General features: G+C 33.4%; 1 protein-coding gene across 1 annotated transcript in view; it reads right to left on the reverse strand.

The window, feature by feature from the left end:
* Positions 1-4279, reverse strand: part of LOC106466140 (chromatin complexes subunit BAP18-like) — an 18903-nt gene extending 14624 nt beyond the window's left edge. Inside the window, exon 1 of the mRNA XM_022394104.1 lies at positions 4272-4279. The gene's annotated coding sequence lies outside the window, so the exon portion shown is untranslated. The remainder of the gene's footprint in view (positions 1-4271) is intronic.
* Between the last annotated feature and the right edge of the window lie 1674 nt (positions 4280-5953).

Consider the following 5953-nt stretch of genomic DNA (forward strand, 5'->3'; position numbering starts at 1 on the left):
ACTTACTGTATACACACACATTATTCCGTCACGTTGTCACCCTCCTATATATACTACCAGACTATCCCACATCCAGCAATCTCCCGACTATTCCCGAAGGTTCGAGAGGTGGCGTGACACTAGTCACGTGACCTCGCTGACGCAACAATATATTAGTTGCTATGTTTTTCATTTTGAAAAACGCTTTTAAAATCAACACTTTTGTTATATGTCTGAGAAAGATTAGATGTTCTTACACCCTAAATTAATATGCACATATCCAATAAAAAGAGTATTATTTTCGGGCCAAAATAGTATCTATTTTTCATTTTGCAGAGAATTCAGGTGGCAAAAGTGACGAAAAAAGTTATTCAAAAGTTGGCAACCGGTTGGAGATTCTGCAAACCTTCAGGCCATGAAAGATGACTGAAGCAGTCTACCATGATAACAATTATAACCCACATCCAGTGAGGAATTATTGTGATATCGTTTTAGATAAGTCCTTATTTCTCAGGGTGGAAATGCAACATCGTGAAGTAGACATTATTTGCGACAACATTCAAGTACACTCTGGTATTCATTTATCTTTCTAAAAAAAAAAATAATAATAAAGGATCCAGTCTGTCTCTGGCACGAGAAATTTTTTCACACCATTACACAATCTCCTAAGGAACAAGGCAAAGTTCTTAATTTGTCCATAATTCTACTTGACCACCAGTACAGAAAAGCCTTAATTTGTCCATTATTCTACTTGACCACCAGTACAGAAAAGCATTAAATGCAACTCTTCTGATCAATCCATTTATTTCCAATGGTTGACTATAAACAGTTTGCAGTCTAAGCACCTTTGAGGTTGTGCTTTCTTCTATGAACTTAAGATGAGCGGTTTTAAGACCGAGATAGTTGTATCCTGACAATTGCCAAAGGAGACAATCAATAATAGCATACTATGATGGCTATTGTGTTTAACTTTCTGCATCTATTGGCTCAAGCAATCGCCTGATCATTCTATTTTGAAGCGTTCGACAAATGTCTGTATAGCAATTGTAATAAAGTATCTAGTCAAATTATCACTTTTGGGGGAATTATAATAAAATAACCAGATCACAAAGGTCAAGAGCAATGCAAATTTACTGCAAACTAGAAGACAAGCAACAAGGCATGGTTGGTTACTCGGGGTTATTAATATGGCCTACCGTTTAATAAACGTATTTGAACTCTGCCCAATTTTATTATTCAACATATTGTAAAAATAAATAAAAAGGGAGACAAATATTCATTACACTCTAGAAAATTATCTTTATAGGCAAGTTACAAATATCGATATGTCATTAATTATGTCTACATTTTACATAGTCAATCGTGAGAATGCATGGCTGTTTCAGTGGATTGTGCACATGCTATTCACCTTGGAAAAACAAGTTTCCCTAAGATTTTATCTTTACGGATTCACTGTTACCGCAGCAAGTTTATTTATTGCTTTAATATAATTGAGCAACAGTGTTACCAACTGGTGTTGGGTTGAAGTTTTTAAGTGGATTGAAAACTGTCAAAACATTTTTGAAACTGGACAAACACAGTAAGTGCCACTTCTTTTTCTTCTTTTTGTGTGTGTTTCGAAGTGTGTAAGAAGAAAATTTTAAAAACGTATCAGCCAACTGATATTTAACCACACGACCTAGACAAGGTTGTAGTAAAATTTTAAAAAGTGAAAATCAATTTCTTTCATATTTCAACCATAAAGGAATTGTTTAAATTAACAATGATAATACAATGGAGTTTATTTAATTTATTTAATTATTCTTTTATTTCACATACAACAAGTTAATCATGATAGTTTTCTTTTAGTTATCACATATTTCAATTATAGATCATCGTTATATTCAAAATTGAGTTGATAAACCAAATATCTCGAATACACGCTGTTAGTTTTAACTTACCTGTAGATGGATTGGAACCTTTTTAATTGGTGTTGCAGACTTCGACATGACGTCGATAATTCACGTGCTTCTCAGCGCTGCAAGACGACAGACAAAATGGAACGGGTGCGGTTTTTCCCGCCTTTAAGTTTTGCTAAACGTATAGTACAGAATTAGATATATAAGATGAACTGTAACGGTGGAAGATTTGTAGGCTATTTAAGTATGGTAATGCTTACGTTGCGATAAGAATTGTATTTATATCTGCTCTATGTTGAGGTGTTGTAACAGAATAAGATCTATAACACACCGTAACACGTTTCAAACTTTGAAACAGCGTTGACACAAGCTACAACAACACTTACGAATGGAGAAGTGAAGAAATACCGACCACCTTTAACGAAACGTATTTTGCTGTATCCTTGAATAGCTACCGATGACTAAAAGATAGCTGTAAGTCTGTCTTAAAGAATAATAATAAACCTCATGAGACGTAACAGCAAACTATGTATATATGTATCTGGTCACTCCTCTTGTAATGTCTCCCGTTGCTGGAATGTTTAACCACAGCGCCGCGTTAGCCCCGAACAGTGGATATTGTATACCACTTTTTCAACAGACAATTAACGATCGATAGTACGTACTGCAATTTGCAGCAGCTTGTTGTATATTTGGAGTATAAATGAGTAATCCAAATTGACAGGACGAAACATCTAAAAGCTAAAGATATATATGATACAATTATACACGAAAACGAAATCAATAGAATACGTAAAATATAAAGAAGTTGGACTTTACGCCAAAGTTAATGGTAACTAGGAATACAGGAAGTTAGTTTCGCCAGAACATAACGCGGGGATCATACTATTTGTTGTGTTTTACAGAAACTCAACATTTCAGTATTATACCGATGTGCAATAATTATTAAACGAGTAAACAAAAAAAATTAATTCCAGTTTATAGGATTGTATATTCAGTATGATTATATTAGTATAAGGGCGTAGCCTGTACTACAGGCTGGTGTGTGTGTGTGTGTCTGTGAGTGGGCGATATTGTGGGCTTTTTCTTCTACAAAAATAAGTTAAGTGATTTACCTTAGCCTAAATGCATCATGCTATTTGATGTGTTTTACAGAAACTCAACATTTCAGTATCATACAGATGTGCAATAATTATTAAACGAGTAAACATAAAAAAAATGAAGTCTAGCTTATAGGGTTGTATATTCTGTGTGATTATATTAGTATAAGGGCGTAGCCTTTACTACAGGCTGGTGTGTGTGTGTGTCTGTGGGTGGGTGATGTTGTGGGCTTTTTCTTCTACAAAAAAGAATTTAAGTGATTTACCTTAGCCTAAATGCAACTTGCGAAAGCAAATTGTTCAAACATACGAGAGTAAAATCAACGAGGAGCTCAGCTCAGCTTAAACTAATAAGCTGCTGAATTGTAAATAACTTCAAAAAATATTGGGGGTAATCGTTCGACCACACCTGGCTACGCCCCTATAGTTATAGAAGTAATCATCAACATGTTATTCTGAAAATTAAGTATTGTGCTTGTAAAATATTAAACTTAAGTTTCGATTAAAATATCATTATTATTTATATATATAAATATCCGATGTCCAAAAGTTTGATCTTATAATGAAGCTGCTAAATTGTTCTACAATATCAGTTGCAAATGACGCCGAATAAGACATCTAGTATTCTTTCGGTTATTTCCAATTGTCGATTCTGTTATTAAAAGTAACCCCGAATAAATCTGATTAATATACCTTTTTGTCAGGTTAACAGGTGGCAACACAGACGCACAAGATGTAGTGAGATGCTCTATATTTTAATATTATTATTATTATGTGTATCTATCTTAAAGCTATACTGCCACCTGCACTCTGTCCACCGTGGTGAATCGAACCCCGGGTTTTAGCGTTGTAAGTCCATGAATTTATCACTGACTCACAGGGAGACAATATTTGTATGCACATCAACAGCTGGTATGGTCGCGTTGTAAAATGCTTAATAATGATTTCAAGGAACCTAAAGAGAAAAATATTTTAAGTAACTTTTAGATTAAGCTCAGTAAATTTTAATGGCCTTTGTTTGCACAAGTTATTATTAAAGATGTGTATGAAAAAAAACAACATCAAATGAACTTTTTATAAGAACAAATTTACTTTTACAATGTTTTTAAAACGTAGTACAATCTTAAGTAAAAATATCTGGTACCTATTCCAGACTCGTGTAATACAAGGTATATCTTAAGCCTGATCAGAATATGTTTGATCGTTGTGTATTTTTCTACGGCATATAAAATATATATAATTGTAGTTCGGAGCCAAACTATTCAATGAGTTCAAGTCTTGTCATATCCAAGACAGCTGTAATTTGTTATTTACATATGCCATAAATGTGTAAGTCAAACCCAACGTAAGTGTGAAGCAGTGTTTCATAATATTAGTTCTGAATTGAATATAACTTAATGTTTCCGCTTCATGATGTATTGATAACCTTGGCATAGTTTGTTAGGTAACGTATCAAAATATCAGAGTTTCTATCATAAATTATAAGTGTTCAATTTTGGACACACATCGCGGTAAGTTAACTCTGTTTTTTGTTATAGACATGTACAGAGTCCCCCGAAAATATTTTATTTATTTATTGTTATAGGTGTTTCTTTATCGTTGGTTTTGAAATCCAACCCTGTGTTCTAAAAATTATCAAACCGCCTATTTGTTGTTATTTTTTATCTATTTTGAAAATTACACAATAGCACAAGAACGATCATGTTCTAGACATTGAATTCACATATTAAAGTGGTATTGGAAGACTGGAAACTCGATGATAAATACATCTTGATTGTCGATTCAATTGTAGAGTTCCAGATATTTACAAAATCTTTAAATTGCATATTAGTATTTGTGGTATCTAGAAAAGGATTTCAATGACCACACTTTTGGACCATCCTATCAATATTTGAAATAACTATAGAAACAGTAAATAAAATGATCGTAAAATGCAAATATTACTAGTTTGCTTCCCCATTGCACCAGAGTATATTATATACTGTGATTGGCTGTCATCTAACCAGTCAATAGGAGGCAGTATGGAACTCTGATGAGGACATGTAAAACTAGTACTGCTGATAATAGAAGTGGTCGAGAAAGAACATCTAAGCTCTTGAAAAGTGATGTTAAGTAACTTCAAGTATGCTCTTAACGTAGCAAAGGTCTTGTAAATGCTGTAGTTGAAAGTATAAGCATGATTGTTATCTGCCGAACAATAAAGAACACACACACTAGCACGCAGTGGCCTCACTGGTCATAAAGCTGCTAAGAACCTCAACATAGGATAGATAATAAAATCAAAAAGGCTTAAATGAGTATCAGAGTTTAGATAATCGCATTCTTTACAAGTGAATCAGAATTACAATTGATTGACAACAATTAATGATAGTTTGTTCGGTGGCGGCAGAGAAGAAAACAGTGTCACAGTAACATCTCCAGTGAAGCATACTAGGGGGACCGATACAAGTGTGGGCAGTATTTCAGTTAATGATGCTGGAGATTTGCACAAAATTGGTGGCACCGTGAATGATAACAGGTAATACAGCTTTTTAACTCATCAAGTAATTTTCTTAGCAGCAGGGATATATTTTCCAACAAAACAGTGACCCCAAATATGCAACAACTGTAGTGAAACGATAGTTAGAAAGAATAAGAAGCTGACAGAACACTTGCAACCATGACTTGACCTGTACAAAATTCCAGTATGAATACTGTTAAGGATGTATGGGTTTATATGGAAATTAAAAAGTAAAACAGTGAATTATATGGAATAATATAGGACATTTAGAATAATATTTCAGAATCATACATTGATAAATATATTGTAGCATAAAACCAAGGTGCACTGCCTTGATTACATCAAATACAAAATACTAGTGCTTTGTACAAGATATTCTCTGTTCTTTTGTATTTCCTGTAATAATGTGTTGTACTAATGAAAAATTGGTCATTAAGTATGTAATATATATATATATATATATATATATTGTTACG

Source organism: Limulus polyphemus, unplaced genomic scaffold (assembly GCF_000517525.1).
Source record: "Limulus polyphemus unplaced genomic scaffold, Limulus_polyphemus-2.1.2 Scaffold2166, whole genome shotgun sequence".
In the NCBI taxonomy this organism is placed as follows: Eukaryota; Metazoa; Arthropoda; class Merostomata; order Xiphosura; family Limulidae; genus Limulus; species Limulus polyphemus.